Source organism: Culex quinquefasciatus, chromosome 2 (genome assembly GCF_015732765.1).
Source record: "Culex quinquefasciatus strain JHB chromosome 2, VPISU_Cqui_1.0_pri_paternal, whole genome shotgun sequence".
Lineage (NCBI taxonomy): Eukaryota > Metazoa > Arthropoda > Insecta > Diptera > Culicidae > Culex > Culex quinquefasciatus.
In genome coordinates, this window is record NC_051862.1 from 138,543,573 (window position 1) to 138,561,180 (window position 17,608).

Sequence of the window (17,608 nt, forward strand, 5' to 3'; positions counted from 1 at the left end):
TTTTCGCACGGAAATACAATGAAGTGTTCTGGTTCTGATCTAGGAGAGAATTCCAATAATAAAAACTCACATATTATGTTAAAGTATTTTCTGACATTTTCAGATGGCAGACTATGAGAACATTTATATTGTTTATTAGTGAGCTACTCGTTTAAAAATTTTGCGAGAATTTCAAATACTCGTTGTGAATTCAGCGAATCGTTTTGTAGGAATTGTGCAACCATCCTAAATTCATGCTGCGCTCTATTATAGTCTTGTCTGTTAACTCACGCAGAATAACCAGTTTGGAATTTCCTGTGAAGCATTCCCGAAAGACAGTTGGCACCATCATTACTCGACAATTGGTGCACATTTTGAATGCTTTGAACAAAATTCAAATTAAACTTGCATTCTCGCCACTTCAAAGCAACATTCAAGCTAATGCTCGCCCCTTGATTCCCGGGAAAGCTTCAAACTTCTCTGCCAGATGCCCTGGCCTTTCCGAGTTGGCCTTGACCGCAAATCCCTGGTATTTTGCAAATGCATCCGTCTATTGGGACGGCTTCCATCACCATGGTGATCCCCGGTTCCACACAGGTCGAGCCTTCCGGTATTGATTTTCAATTATCACAGACGTGCGGATTGACCTCCGCAGTATGTTGCTGGCGTTCTACCAGCCCAGCATTTTTCCACGAGTTTCTGTCGTCTAGAGGAGAAGGACACGTGACAATGAAAAATTGCCCACAGACCGGTACAAGTTCATCAACGGTCTGACAAACAGATTCCTCTAGCCTCTGGCCGTCGGGTGAGGCTGTAAAATTCATGAAAAGGATTTTTCTATTTATATCCCGCTTTTTGCGCGCTCTCTCTCGGACCCTCTTCCGGTCGAATAAGTTGCCAGTACCACATGCGTTCAGACGCCCTCTGGTAAGGACGTGAGAACTTTTTGAATAACTGCTACATACATGAGAGAAAAAAAAACTTCTTCCATGAATAAAATATCGTAACGGTGCGTATCTCCTCAACAATAACGGCCAGGAATATCAAGACATGAGAACATTAGAGCATGAATTCCTTTAATTTAGGCAGGACTTATCGTCGTGCTTTGAGGTGAATGTCAGAAAGAATAATGTTGAACACGAAAATTCTATTTGCCATCCTTGGTTATGGTGCTTTTTCTTTTCGAAATTAAGTTAATTAACTTCTTTTTAAGATTCAACATGAAAAAAAAAACAAATTTGACTAAAAGAAGAATAAAAAACTGTTTTCTAAAAACAGTATTTTTAGTGTTACTGAAAAACCATATTTTTCGCAAATTATTCCTCGATTTAAAATTTTAATTGTTTTGATTTAAATGAAACGCTTTCCATCCATTCTGAGCATGAGCATGAGCATGAGCATGGTTGACTGCCAATGAGCTGCTACTCCGTTATTGACAGATCAGCTGAAGTTAAACAATGAATCAAAAATGATCAGTGGGAGCCAACCATCCGTTCACTGTTTAACCTCTGAAGATCTCTACTTTATAAGTCAATACCGGCGCCCTCCCAAGAAGCCTGCAGTTCAACGAAAGGGAGGAATGTTAGTCCGATAGTTGGAGTTGCAGACTCATCAAGCACATAGTTTTTCGCTATATACTTGTTGATACCGCTTGAGACCGTTGAATCCACAGCATCTCCTTCAAGCATCACGTGATTATTTTTTTGGGTTAGTAGGATAAGGTATTGGCTTTTCGATGCCTCCCGAGCTACGACGCTATGGGGAGGACTTTCATAACAGACCCGTCGGCGAGCCTTCCGAGCAACGATGCTATGGGAAGGTCTTTCTGGTTAACACACAAAATCACTCACACACAGTTATTTTGCTCCACTATTAACTCAACGATCAAAATTGTCAGTGCGTCTTTCGATCATTATATAGAAATGGCTTTTTCACCGCAAAAAAATAAAACCTTATTCGAAAAATTTAAACACAATCCACCTGACGCCGTGCCTTCCGATCAACAATGATATAGGAAGGGCTTTGAAAATCACAAAAGAAATCACTTTTCACTCCGAATATTTTTTACGACCACGCGCTTCCTTTGTTCAATTATGCCTGATGACGCTGCATTTTCAGAGGGCAATCTTCTACTCGCAGCAAACAATACACGACAAAAATGTGAAACAAAAGGCACACACAAAAAAAAATCACTTTTCACTCCGAATATTTTTTTACGACCACGCGCTTTCTTTGTTCAATTATGCCTGATGACTAGGGTTAGTGATTTTTCACGATTTCACGGACAGCGTGAAATTCGTGAAATTTGAAGATTTCCGTGAAATCCCGTGAAATTTATCAATTTTTCTCAGACCAATTCTTTAAAATAATAATATAACCAAAATTTCATTCATAAAAGACTTAAATTTTATAAGCTTTCGATTGATAAATTTGACATGAAAAAATAATAATATAATCAAAATTTCATTCATGAAAGACTTAAATTTTATTAGTTTTGAAATATGTGATATGAACCATTTAAAAAAATGTTAGCAAAACCAACATTAACATGAAATTGATACAACATCAACTAAGATGTGAATGCTGCGAAAACTTAAACGATGTTAACAAAAAATCAGTCAAAGAAAAAAATATTCTCGTATTTTTTACAAACTCTGTCTTTTCAACCGAAACATGTTAAATTCTATTAAACAAGTGAATTGTGATTTTTTTAAAAGATTGCACAGTTTTTTTCTTTAAATTTTATTGATTTTTTAGAAATCAATTAAAAGCAAACAATTTTAAAAAAGTAACATTCAGTGAAAGAAGTCGTCTTTCCCTTTTCCTCCGGTCAATGAGTAAACGGAGGAGCAAAAACAGATAGAAAAATTCTAATTCATCAGAAACATATTTAGAAAATAGATTGCTCTTTATTTGATACTCTAAAAAAATTTTCATAAATTTTACTTAGGAAACTAAATTAATTTAGCAATATTTTCATTAATTTTGAAAGATGTTAAAAGATTTATGCTTGGTTATTCAACATTAAATTAATATTTATTAGTTAGTTTTTTTCTATTCAGTTTTTTTATCTTTAAAGTCACCTTTAAGAAAATTTCACCTGTTTATTTTTCACGATATTTAAATACTTGGGTGGATGGCTCCCGTGGAAATTAAAAAAAATGTTTGTTTTCTGTTTGGATTTTGAATAAAATTTTGAATATTGATCGATGAAAACTCTAAAAATATGTTCAACTGGGCAAAATGCCATAAAAAAAGTTAAAGTTGTTTTGTTGAATTTGGCTTTGATATGAATTTCAATAAAATGTAAAGGATAAAATAGTAGCAAATCAGCGAAAACTGTTTAGCTATATTAGTCGAACATTAAAAAGCAGCTCAATTAATGATAATTTGCATGCCCTACATTTTAGTTTCAAAGTAGATATAGAGCCCATCCATAAACCAAGTGGATTTTTTTTAAATTACTAAAAGTTTTTTTTAGTGCCACGTTGAACGTTTTAATTTTTATTGTTATTGAAAACAATGTATAATTAAGCAAAAAAAGTAGTTTCTGTATGTTTACATAAGATTTTGATAGTTATTTTAACATTTTTCACGTTCCGCGAAATTTCCGTGAAATTTGGTGTTTTAAAATTAAGGTCCCCGTGAAATTTGTTATTTTTTAGCGTGAAAAATCACTAAGCCTACTGATGACGCTGCATTTTCAGAGGGCAATCTTCTCCTCGCAGCGCACAATACACGACAAAAAATGCGAAACAAAAGGCACACACAAAAAAAAATCACATTTCACTCCGAATATTTTTTACGACCACGCGCTTCCTTTGTTCAATTATGCCTCTCCAAATGAAACGCTTTCCATGCATTCTGTAGAGAAAATAAAAATTAATTTTAAACTTGATAAAATGGATGCAAGGAACTTTGTTTGATGATTACGCATTGGCGTAATTAATTAAGAAAAATCAACCCTTCAGTCATGAAACTTCCAAAACTTATGTTAGTCAGAATAGTGGCCAACTTTGTTGAAATGTCATCATCATTTCCATTACAAAAAAACTGTGATTGTTGCCTTAACTTGTATGATTTGATAAATGTTCCCCATCGGAACATCTGTGAGGGCACCGGTCCCTGCTGATTGTGGAGAGCTACCAAATTGATCCCAGTTCCATTGTTTAAAATCGTTATTGTATTCCGATTCTACCAAGATTGAGGCACATTGTTGGGTTATTTTTTTAATACGTCGTAACGGCCATCACGACTTCCGACATTCATTTCATTGTTTTTTTCAATGTCAATGGTCATGCAGATGAACTATTTTTGAAAAAAGGAATAGATCTTATTTACTCTGTGGTCGATACGTCAAATGCTGTATCAAGTAGGCGAAAACATGTTTTACCCCTAATCCAACAAATTGTTAAACAATATTTTGATTCATTCTAAATGGCATTTTTTCCAATCAAATTTACAACTCCAATACTTCTAACTAACGTGAAATTTTCCGAAGAATCCGAATATGACAATATTGAGACCAAAAAGTGCCGTCTTCTTGGCCTACAGGGCAAAAACTAACGTTGTAAAAAGTTTGTTATAGAAAAATCGAAAAACTATGAGAAAAACTGCGATTGGCCAAAAAGTTATTACCGTAGGCTTATACCTAGTCCATGAAATTCCCTATCTTTTGACCTATGGAAGTATGGGTGTTGGAGGCTATTGCAAAAAGATATTAAGGTTAAAAAAAATCCATTTTTAACAGTAATTTGCAAAAGCTATGAGAAAAATTCAAACCAATCCTGGATATCTATGGCTCATTTTGAAGTGTTTCAAAAGACCCTTCGAATGCATCTAAGAGAGTTGGAAATGATGTAGTTTTACTTAAATGCGAGCAATTTTAAGATTTTTTTATGTTTTTTGGACCTCAAACTTCAATGCCCGTTTTACCCCACTTCCCTTTGTCGTATAGGGCTAATATTTGGCATGAGATCATCTCATGTATACACAAACAAACGCTGAATGTTTTATCCAAATCGGAGCACCTCGATACGACCTGTTACACATTGGTGAAAAACTCGCTCTTAACTCAACGATCCAAATTATCAGTGCGTCTTTCGTTCATTATATAGAAATGGCTTTTTCACCGCAAAAAAATAAAACCTTATTCGAAAAATTTTAACACAATCCAACCGACGCCGTGCCTTCCGATCAACGATGATATAGGAAGGGCTTTGAAAATCACAAAAGAAATCACTTTTCACTCCGAATATTTTTACGACCACGCGCTCCCTTTGTCAATTATGCACTGATGACACTGCTTTTTCAGAGGGTAATTTTCTCCTCGCAGCACACAATACACGACAAAAATGCGAAACAAAATGCACACACAAAAAAAATCACTTTTCGATCCGAATATTTTTTACGACCACGCGCTCACTTTGTCAATTATGCACTCTTGAAAATTTTTTGCGACCAATATTTTGATTTATTGAAAAAACCTGTATTGATTCAAAAATTCATAACTCGGTCAAAGAATTTTTGCACATCTTGGAAATTTTTGAAAAGTTGGCATTTAATGTCCCCTAAAATAAAGTCATGATTCGAATTCCCGGACGCTTCGAAACCCGGACACTTCATCTTGTTTTATCAATTATTTGGATATAAGTTCGCATTTAGAATGTCAAAATGGTGTTATTTGATAAATTCCTACATAAACTTTCATTTAAAGTTTGTTTGAACGCTGTATTTAATGCAAAAACATTAAAATAACATAAAATTATAAGTTTACCAAAAATACGAAACATTTCACTTGAAATATTTCATAGGCGTTCGATGCACCGGGAAGGCAAAGCAGAAATTTATGGTTTCGATTTCCTTTAATTCTAGAAAATTTGTATATAAAATATCCATTGTTTTGATGTTAACAGCTTATTTGAGACCTAAAGAATGCCATTCACTAACATTTCAGTTTAAATTTGTGCGATTCATAAGTAAAATCGAGTGTCCGGAATTCGAAGCAAAAGTGTCCGGATTTCGAATCAGCTTTTATCAGTGTCCGGGATTCGAAGCATAACAAGTCATTATAATTTTAAAATTTTGATGAAAAATTGCTAGACAAGACATATTTTGCATGCATTTTCTTCAAACCGACTGTTTATACTACATTCTGATGATATTTCTACATTTCCAACTTATTACATGATTTTTGAAAGCTATAACAAAAATGATATGCTACTAAGTGTCCGGATTTCGAAACATGACGTTATATCAAAAAATAAAAAAATAATAATAATTGTGTTTTTTTTCTGCAAATCAAGTTTTAGTGACAAAAACTTAAATAAAAAATCTAGATTTTTTTACCGTGTATCATTTTTTTTCAGTGTTCCATACCTACAACTTTGCCGAAGACATCAAATCGATCAAAAAATTCATTGAAAAGATACAGATTTTTGAATTTCCATACATCATGTTTGTATGCACAACTGCCAAATTTGTACGGATAATTATATGGACAAACTAATGATGCAAAATGGCTTCTTCATATCATTTAAAACTTCGGATATTTTGTTAAGTAAGATTTTGATTTTCTTCAAATATATTTTTTTACAAATTGTAACATGATGTCTTTTGCTTTTTAAGTAAATTTTAGTCCTGTTACTTTTTTTTAACAATTAGTATCTCCAAATGCTGAATGCATAAAAACAGTTCTGCGACTATTGAATAATTGAAAATTGCAAAATATTATCTCTTTGATCTCAACATTATTATTGTTTAAAAAAGCTTCACTTCTTCTTAAATTGAAAATGGAATGTACTGTTTAATGTACTTTATAAAACAAATTAGTTAAATTGAAATTACAAGCCATGATTTAAACATTTGAATGAAAAATTGTTCAAAGATGCATTATAAATCTGTCAAGTTTGCAACAGCCTAAAAAATATCGTCATGCACACGAAAGACATAGTCTTCAGTTCTTCGTTCGAGCAAAAAAAAAAACGCTTAGAAAATTTGACTATTCTCTTTGCAAAATTTTAAGCTTTTGTCGCCTGTTACTTACTTCAGGAAATATCTTTATTCTCTCAACATAAGTCCCACGAAGCCGCATGGTAGCCTTATGTAAAAATTCTTGCCAAAAACCTCCATTAATTTATGTTTTTCTTTTCTCCTCTCTCTCTCTTTCTAGGTAAGTACACCGTAAAGCAGAACAAAACTGATCCATCATGGTGAGCTTAATCGACCTCCAGCGATTCATGGGCAGATTTTATGCTTCGAGTAAAGAAAAGAAGAAAAGAAAAAAAAACCCTAAAGTTCTCCGTTCAAGTGGAATGATGATAGTGATTATGACGGCCGGCCCGGAGCGACGACGCTCGGATGACCCCGATTCTGGGGAAGACATTATCCGGTGACCCGTGGGCGAGACATAAAAGGACGCAGCCAGAATGCTGAAGACAGCAACAAACAAACATAAAAAATAGGCAACACTTCCGTCTAGCCGTATGACGTAAGCTTATTGAGCTCCCCCCGGGAACAAGCCTCATACGTCAAACTTGCGGGATAAAATGCCAAAAGCTCTGTCTTTCTTTCTCCGTCATGCGCGCATTCAAAGGAAGCTTCCGGAAGGGGGAGGGAGGCTGTTTTTTGAACAAATAGATCAACCACCACCAGCCGATCAATCACGACGCGCTCGGAACGCTTTGCATCGTGTGCTAAAGTGGTGTTGGTGTGCCAAAACAGGAAGCATTTCTCGAAAGAGGAACCCTCCCTCAGGCTTTGGTTCTGCCGCCTTGTTGGAAAAGCTTTCGTATACTTATGGTGTATGGGAAACAAACGAGTACCGAACTTTCATCCTTCCCCATACATAACGGTGCTCGGAATTGAGCTGAAGCGGTTCGTCCCCGAAGTGGTTTCATGAGCATCAGCGAGCGAGGGCCGAACGGAGTGGAGCTTGTATGTACTACACGTGGATTTTTTGGGGTTTTGCTATTTTTGTCTGAATTAAGCATTGGAAAATTATTTTAAATTTAAAGAAAGATTCATTATATGGATCAAGTGTTGAGATTTTCACAACCAGTTCGTTTTCAATGTCGGATGTAAAAGTGGTAGACTGCAACAAAAGCCCACGTGGTGAAAGGCTCGTGATTCAATTATTGGGTGGAGCCAAGCTTGGTTGGTATAGCGATCACCCGATTGCAACTAAACGCATGGGTCCAAAAATAATTGTTGCATAATCGCCCGAACTCGCTTTTTGAGTTCCATTCAGCGAACGTGTTTGATTGGCGGAGTGGAATGTGTTTCACCGATATTGAGCCTATAAACATGACTCCCATACAGCCGTGATCGTCTAGTGGTTAGGACCCTACGTTGTGGCCGTAGTAACCCAGGTTCGAATCCTGGTCACGGCAGTGTTTCCAAACATTGGCACAGATGGGATTTTTTTTTGTTGGCAATTGTTGTTTATAGAAATAATCCGAGATGTATTATTTCTTCATCCCAAAAATCAATCTGTTTTGCAGACTTTTTTCCTACTACTCCAAAAACAACGCTACGAGTTGTTAGAAATTACGTGCTCTGACTCAGGGTCTTGAAAATGAATTGATTCCAACCTCACTTTTTAGGCAGCGAATGACCAAGTTGGTTAAAACTGCCTTAAAATAAATAAACAAACAACAACAACCTCACTATGTTGGATACATGGAGCAAAAGAAAAACTTAAAAATGAACCAAAACCATACCCAAGTAACCGCGGGACTGTATAAGGTAACTTTAAATCCCCTCTATATCAACATATAAAGTTTGTCTATAGAGTCTTGAAACTTTATATTCACTTTATACGCATGGAGGTAAAATTGAGTGGCGAAGTCTAGAGTTGATATAAAGTTATACAGCGGTAAAACGTCAAAATACTACTTTACCGACAGAACAAAAATAGAAAAATCAAAAAGCTTTGCGCAGCTCTTTCTCTCTCTTGGGAGAGTGCTTTTACGCTGGGATGACGATGACGATTTTGAAAGTTTGTTTGTTTTTGTTTTGCTGTGTTGCTTTGCTTTCGAAATTCTTAACTGCGTGTACTGAGATGTTTCACCTAGATGCCCTGCGCCAACCGTCTCGTCCGTCCTGAAATATGTTCATTCAGATGATTTTTGCCAACTAAGTCTTCCTTGAGGAACAACTTCAGGAAAAACTGAAACACTTGCCAGATTATAACAGAGCATTTATTTATGTTTATACTAATAGCACTAAATCACAAAATTCTTTGACGAACAGGACAGAGCACGGTGCGTCGACTGAGCACCCGGCCCCGGGGTCTTGGTGCGGTTTCCGCCGGTGGCACGCAGCGTGATTCCGAGCGACTTGCACTTATCGGCGACGTCCTGAGCAGCCAACAAAGCGGCGTAGGGCGAGGCCTCGTCACGATCGGCCTTGGCGTTCATGTTGCCGGTGACGTTGTTTCTTTGCCCGAAAGATCCGTGACGTGGACGAAAGTGTCGTTGAAGCTGGCGTAGAGCGAAAACTCCTCCTTTCTAGTTTTGTTTTTGCAGGAAGCCATCGTAACTAGAAAATTGTATCTTGCGACGATAAGGAGCTGTTCTGGAAAAAAGAATAGTTTAATACTAAGCCCTGTTAAACTAAGTATAATTGACTCACATTTTTATAGACGCTGAACCGTGCGCCGAACGATTTTACCCGCAGCAAACATAAACATACCACGAAATACTGCCAAACTTTTATTGCCCTCACTAGTGTTAAGTTAGTGTTTTGAAACATTTTAAGAAATGTCAAAATGTGATATAACATTAAGGTGGGCCTCATTTGCCCGCCCGAGGGAAAAAATCTGAACTTTTTTTCTTCCACTCGCAAAAACACTGCAATTTTTTCGAAAACCGCATTCCAAACATATAAGTCGGTGTAGCCAACATTCTAACGAAGACAATGATGTATAGCAATATATACGTTTTATATAAACTATTTGATTCTAGTACAAAATAAATGAAATTTTTAGAAAAATCGTCCATCAAAACTGGTCGCGACGACGACGACGACGACCAACCAAGCAGACACACACGGACACGGGTGGAAAGAGAGAACGAAAAATAACGGCAAAATTCGAATGATGTGCAATGCTGGCGAAAACAAAAGTTTCGGGATTATTATTTTACTGAGAATTATAAAGAGAATATTGGTAGAACCGACTTCTGAATAAACCGACCACATTGGAATCGGTTCCAGGGGTCCCCGGGGAATCCGGATCATGACCAAAAGGAAGAATTTTTGAAATATTTCTGCTTGCAAAATGGAGATAAACAATCTCAAATTTGAAAAAGAATAAACATGGCATTGGCCAGAAAGACGATTGTCCGTATTGGTCACTTTGTAATCGATTCCGGGTTTCCCCGGATAATCCGGATCATGGTCAAAAGGAGATTCATTTCAAAAATAGTTGTACTTGAAAAATGGAGATAGATAGATAGATCTCAATTTCGGAAAAGAATAATTATGACATTTTTCAGGATAGTGCTTGTCCGTATTGGCCACTTTGGAATCGATTCCATGTGTCCCCGGGGAATCCGGATCATGGTCAAATGGGAGATGGATTGCAAAAATAGTTGTGCTTGAAAGTGAAGAAAAACAAGCTCAATTTTGAAATAGAATAATCATGGCATTGGCCAGAAAGACGGTTGTCCAAATTGGCATCGATTCCATGTGTCCCCGGGGAATCCGGAACATGGTCAAAAGGAAAAACTTTTTTATAATTAATTGTGCTTGAAAAATGGATATAAACAATCTAAATTTTGAAGAGAATATGATGGCATTTTTCAGATGGTGTTTGTCCGTATTGGCCACTTTGGAATCGATTCCATGTATCCTCGGGGAATCCGGAACATGGTCCAAAGGAAAACTTTTGCAAAAATAATTGTGCTTGAAAAATGGAGAACAACAATCTTAATTTTAAAGAGAATATGATGGCATTTTTCAGATTGGTGTTTGTTCGTATTGGCCACTTTGGAATCGATTCCATGTGTCCCCGAGGAATCCGGATCATGGTCAAATAAGAGATTCATTTCAAAAATAGTTGTATTTGAAAAATGGAGATAAAAGATCTCAATTTCGGAAAAGACTAATGTGCCGTATTGGCCACTTTGGAATCGTCCCAGTTTTCCTGAGAAATTTGAATCATGGCCAAACATGAGATTTTTTACGAAAATAGGTGTGCCTACAAATTGAGGCCAAATCAACATTATTTTTAAAAGGATTATAGAGGATTTTATCAGAATGATGTATGAATTAGGCACATTGAATATAATAATATATTTTCAGTGCAACTTTTACATTACAAATCATTTATTGTAAGGAATATAAAGTCCTTTGTGATTTTTAACTAGGTGAATATTTTGAAATTAATTTCCTTTTTCTATAGTAATATTAAAAAAAAAGGACGCACTTCCAAATGAACTTCAACCATTCTGCGTTATAATTCAAATATATGTTATCATATGATGCATCTTGCATCATCATGATCCAGATTTCAAAGGGACACCTGGTACCAATTGCAAAGTAGCCAATATGGACAAACTCCATTCTGAAAATGCATCAATAATCCTTTGAGATACTAATTTAGCGCCAATAATCATCTGCCAACTGCAAGGACAACTATTTTTACAAAATGACATGATCATGACCCGGATTCCATAGGGACACCTGGTATCGATTCCAAAGTGCCCAATACGGACAAACACTATCTTAAAAATGCCATCATATTCTCTTCAAAATTTAGATTGTTCATATCGATTTTTCAAATACAACTGAGCAATTCTTTGAGATTTCGGTCATTCATTTTTTTTTTGTTGTATTTTTAATTCGACTGAAACTTTTTTGGTGCCTTCGGATGCCCAAAGAAGCCATTTGGCATCATTAGTTTGTCTATATAATTTTCCATACAAAATAGGCAGCTGTCCATACAAAAATGATATATGAAAATTCAAAAATCTGTACCTTTTGAAGTAATTTTTTGATCGATTTGGTGTCTTGGGCGAAGTTGTAGGTATGGATAAGGACTGTACTGAAAAAAATGATACACGGTAAAAAAAATGTTAAAGTGGTTTTTAATTTCACTTTTTGTCACTAAAACTTGATTTTCAAAAAAAAACTTTTTTTTATTTTTTTTATTTTATGATGCCTATTTTTCAGAAATTTCCAGTATGGGCAAAACATCTTTGACCAACTTATGAATTCTTGAATCAATACTTTTTTTCCAAAAAATCGAAATATTGGTCGCAAAAATTTTTAAACTTCATCTTTCGATGTAAAATCAAATTTGCAATCAAAAAGTACTTTAGTAAAATTTTGATAATGAGGACCGTTTTCAAGTAATAGCCATTTTTAAGTAACTTTTTTGAAAATAGTCGCAGTTATTCATGTTTGTAAATTGGTGCCCATTTTGCCCATCTTTGGAAATTTTTTTTTTTTAAGTCGAGAAAATTATCTATATTTTGCTTTTTTGAACTTTGTTGATACGACCGTTAGTTGCTGAGATATTGCCATGCTAAGATTTATAAACAGGAAAATTGATGTTTTCTAAGTCTCACTCAAACAACCCACAATTTTCTAATGTCGATATCTCAGTAACGAATGGTCCGATTTGCAATGTTAAAACATGAAGCATTCGTGTAGTTTTCCGATCTTTTAGAAAACAATATTTTAATTTTTTCTGCTTGCAATTGGCAGATGATTATTGGCGCTAAATTAGTTTCTCAAAGGATTATTGATGCATTTTCAGAATGGAGTTTGTCCATATTGGCTACTTTGCAATTGGTACCAGGTGTCCCTTTGAAATCTGGATCATGATGATGCAAGATTAGGGTGCCCAGAATATGGGACTTTTTCTCAAAATCTCGCTCCACAAGCTGATTATTGTTTCTTTAGATATTTTAGGACTCTGGGCCAAATATGAGCAAAATCGGTCATCATTTACCCATTGATACTCAGAGGTGAAGTTTGTATGGGAAAAATCGAAAAAATGTATGGAAAACCCAAGTTTCTTACGGTTTGGTCAGCACGGTACGCTACTTCCATCCAAATATTCCCAAAAGTGAGATTCTTACTGAAAATTTAATGCTCTACAACTTTGTAGAACATACCAAAATTGTAAAACTCGATTCTGAAAAGTTATTAGCGATTTAAAAAAGTCATTTTTGTATGAAAAACATTTTTTTCACAAACTTTAGGCTCGGGTATCAATGGGTTAATCTCATCCAATGTCGCTCAAAATTTACACAGATGCTTAAAAACCCAAAAAACTGTTTTCCGCTTGTGGAGCAGGGGCACCCTATGCAAGATGCATCATATGATAACATATATTTGAATTATAACGCAGAATGGTTGAAGTTCATTTGGAAGTGCGTCAATTTTTTTAAATATTACTTTAGAAAAAGGAAATTTATATTTTAAATATTCACCTAGTAAAAAATCACAAAGGACTTTATATTCCTTACAATAAATGATTTGGGATGTAAAAGTTGCACTGAAAATGTATTATTATATTCAATGTGAGCAGTTCTCTACGGAATCGGTATTTTTTCTTTAATTTTAATTTTTGTATTTTTTAATCCGGCTGAAACTTTTTTGGTGCCTTCGGTATGCCCAAAGAAGCCATTTTGCATCATTAGTTCGTTCATATAATTTTCCATACAAATTTGGCAGCTGTCCATACAAAAATGATATGTGAAAATTCAAAAATCTGTATCTTTTGAAGGAATTTTTTGATCGATTTGGTGTCTTCGGCAAAGTTGTAGGTATTGATATGGACTACACTGAAAAAAAATGATACACGGTAAAAAAAATTTTGGTGATTTTTAATTTAACTTTTTGTCACTAAAACTTGATTTGCAAAAAACACTATTTTTAATTTTTTTATTTTTGATATATTTTAGAGGACATAAAATGCCAACTTTTCAGAAATTTCCAGAATGGGCAAAATCTTTGACCAAGTTATGATTTTTGAATCAATACTGATTTTTCAAAAATCGAAATATTGGTCGCAAAATTTTTAAACTTCATTTTCGATGTAAAATCAAATTTGCAATCAAAAAGTACTTTAGTGAATTTTTAAACTGCACCGTTTTCAAGTTATAACCATTTTTAGGTAACTTTTTGAAAATAGTCGCAGTTTTTCATTTTTAGTGCCCATGTTTGTTCATGTTTGAAATTGAAAAAAATTTTGCTTTATTGAACTTTGTTGATACGACCCATAGTTGCTGAGATATTGCCATGCAAAGGGTAAAAAACAGGAAAATTGATGATTTCTAAGTCTCGCCAAAACAACCCACCATTTTCTAATGTCGATATCTCAGCAACTATAGGTCCGATTTACAATAATAAAATCCAGAGCAACATTTGAAAGGGGCGGTACGACATTGCTCTTACGGCCTTTCGTCCCATTTAAACGCGTGTTATGAAAGGCCGTAAGAGCAATGTCGTACCGCCCCTTTCAAATGTTGCTCCAGAAATATGAAACATTCGTGAAATTTCCCGATCTTTTCGAAAAAAATATTTTCAAAAATTTAAAATCAAGACTAACATTTCAAATGGGCCAAACATTCAATATTACGCCCTTTTGAAATGTTTGTCTTGATTTTAAATTTTTGAAAATATTTTTTTCGAAAAGATCGGGAAAATTTCACGAATGTTTCATATTTTATCATTGTAAATCGGACCTATAGTTGCTGAGATATCGACATTAGAAAATGGTGGGTTGTTTGGGTGAGACTTAGAAAACATCAATTTTCCTGTTTTTTACCCTTTGCATGGCAATATCTCAGCAACTATGGGTCGTATCAACAAAGTTCAATAAAGCAAAATATAGAGAATTTTTTCAGCTTTTCATAAATATTTTTTTCAAAGGTGGGCAAACATGAGCACTAATTTTAAAAAATGAAAAACTGCGACTATTTTCAAAAAAGTTACCTAAAAATGGTTATAACTTGAAAACGGTGCACTTTATCAAAAATTCACTAAAGTACTTTTTGATTGCAAATTTGATTTTACATCGAAAGATGAAGTTTAAAAATTTTTGCGACCAATATTTCGATTTTTTGGAAAAAAAGTATTGATTCAAGAATTCATAAGTTGGTCAAAGATGTTTTGCCCATACTGGAAATTTCTGAAAAATAGGCATCATAAAATAAAAAAAATAAAAAAAAGTTTTTTTTTGAAAATCAAGTTTTAGTGACAAAAAGTGAAATTAAAAACCACTTTAACATTTTTTTTACCGTGTATCATTTTTTTCAGTACAGTCCTTATCCATACCTACAACTTCGCCCAAGACACCAAATCGATCAAAAAATTACTTCAAAAGGTACAGATTTTTGAATTTTCATATATCATTTTTGTATGGACAGCTGCCTATTTTGTATGGAAAATTATATAGACAAACTAATGATGCAAAATGGCTTCTTTGGGCATCCGAAGGCACCAAAAAAGTTTCAGTCGAATTAAAAATACAACAAAAAAAAAATGAATGACCGAAATCTCAAAGAATTGCTCAGTTGTATTTGAAAAATCGATATGAACAATCTAAATTTTGAAGAGAATATGATGGCATTTTTAAGATAGTGTTTGTCCGTATTGGGCACTTTGGAATCGATACCAGGTGTCCCTATGGAATCCGGGTCATGATCATGTCATTTTGTAAAAATAGTTGTCCTTGCAGTTGGCAGATGATTATTGGCGCTAAATTAGTATCTCAAAGGATTATTGATGCATTTTCAGAATGGAGTTTGTCCATATTGGCTACTTTGCAATTGGTACCAGGTGTCCCTTTGAAATCTGGATCATGATGATGCAAGATGCATCATATGATAACATATATTTGAATTATAACGCAGAATGGTTGAAGTTCATTTGGAAGTGCGTCCTTTTTTTAATATTACTATAGAAAAGGAAATTAATTTCAAAATATTCACCTAGTTAAAAATCACAAAGGACTTTATATTCCTTACAATAAATGATTTGTAATGTAAAAGTTGCACTGAAAATATATTATTATATTCAATGTGCCTAATTCATACATCATTCTGATAAAATCCTCTATAATCCTTTTAAAAATAATGTTGATTTGGCCTCAATTTGTAGCCACACCTATTTTCGTAAAAAATCTCATGTTTGGCCATGATTCAAATTTCTCAGGAAAACTGGGACGATTCCAAAGTGGCCAATACGGCACATTAGTCTTTTCCGAAATTGAGATCTTTTATCTCCATTTTTCAAATACAACTATTTTTGAAATGAATCTCTTATTTGACCATGATCCGGATTCCTCGGGGACACATGGAATCGATTCCAAAGTGGCCAATACGAACAAACACCAATCTGAAAAATGCCATCATATTCTCTTTAAAATTAAGATTGTTGTTCTCCATTTTTCAAGCACAATTATTTTTGCAAAAGTTTTCCTTTGGACCATGTTCCGGATTCCCCGAGGATACATGGAATCGATTCCAAAGTGGCCAATACGGACAAACACCATCTGAAAAATGCCATCATATTCTCTTCAAAATTTAGATTGTTTATATCCATTTTTCAAGCACAATTAATTATAAAAAGTTTTTCCTTTTGACCATGTTCCGGATTCCCGGGGACACATGGAATCGATGCCAATTTGGACAACCGTCTTTCTGGCCAATGCCATGATTATTCTATTTCAAAATTGAGCTTGTTTTTCTTCACTTTCAAGCACAACTATTTTTGCAATCCATCTCCCATTTGACCATGATCCGGATTCCCCGGGGACACATGGAATCGATTCCAAAGTGGCCAATACGGACAAGCACTATCCTGAAAAATGTCATAATTATTCTTTTCCGAAATTGAGATCTATCTATCTATCTCCATTTTTCAAGTACAACTATTTTTGAAATGAATCTCCTTTTTGACCATGATCCGGATTATCCGGGGAAACCCGGAATCGATTACAAAGTGACCAATACGGACAATCGTCTTTCTGGCCAATGCCATGTTTATTCTTTTTCAAATTTGAGATTGTTTATCTCCATTTTGCAAGCAGAAATATTTCAAAAATTCTTCCTTTTGGTCATGATCCGGATTCCCCGGGGACCCCTGGAACTGATTCCAATGTGGTCGGTTTATTCAGAAGTCGGTTCTACCAATATTCTCTTTATAATTCTCAGTAAAATAATAATCCCGAAACTTTTGTTTTCGCCAGCATTGCACATCATTCGAATTTTGCCGTTATTTTCGTTCTCTCTTTCCACCCGTGTCCGTGTGTGTCTGCTTGGTTGGTCGTCGTCGTCGTCGTCGCGACCAGTTTTGATGGACGATTTTTCTAAAAATTTCATTTATTTTGTACTAGAATCAAATAGTTTATATAAAACGTATATATTGCTATACATCATTGTCTTCGTTAGAATGTTGGCTACACCGACTTATATGTTTGGAATGCGGTTTTCGAAAAAATTGCAGTGTTTTTGCGAGTGGAAGAAAAAAAGTTCAGATTTTTTCCCTCGGGCGGGCAAATGAGGCCCACCTTAAAAGCTTACTCTACAGTGATATATAAAGCTTACCACTAAAGCTTCGAAACATTGTTGTGCTAAATGCTTCGAAACTTTAATTGGCTGTTCTATATGTC

At 34.9% G+C, this 17,608-nt stretch overlaps 1 protein-coding gene, 1 non-coding gene and 1 pseudogene across 2 annotated transcripts in view; 2 read left to right on the top strand and 1 right to left on the bottom strand.

Moving 5' to 3' along the window:
* LOC6036655 (mitogen-activated protein kinase 1) overlaps positions 1-17,608 on the top strand; it is a 167,389-nt gene that overhangs the window by 71,936 nt on the left and 77,845 nt on the right. The gene's annotated exons all lie outside the window — the stretch shown is intronic.
* Trnah-gug lies at positions 8,298-8,369 on the top strand. The gene has a single exon. It is a non-coding gene; the product is annotated as a tRNA-His (tRNA).
* Positions 9,204-9,645, bottom strand: LOC119767294 (annotated as a pseudogene).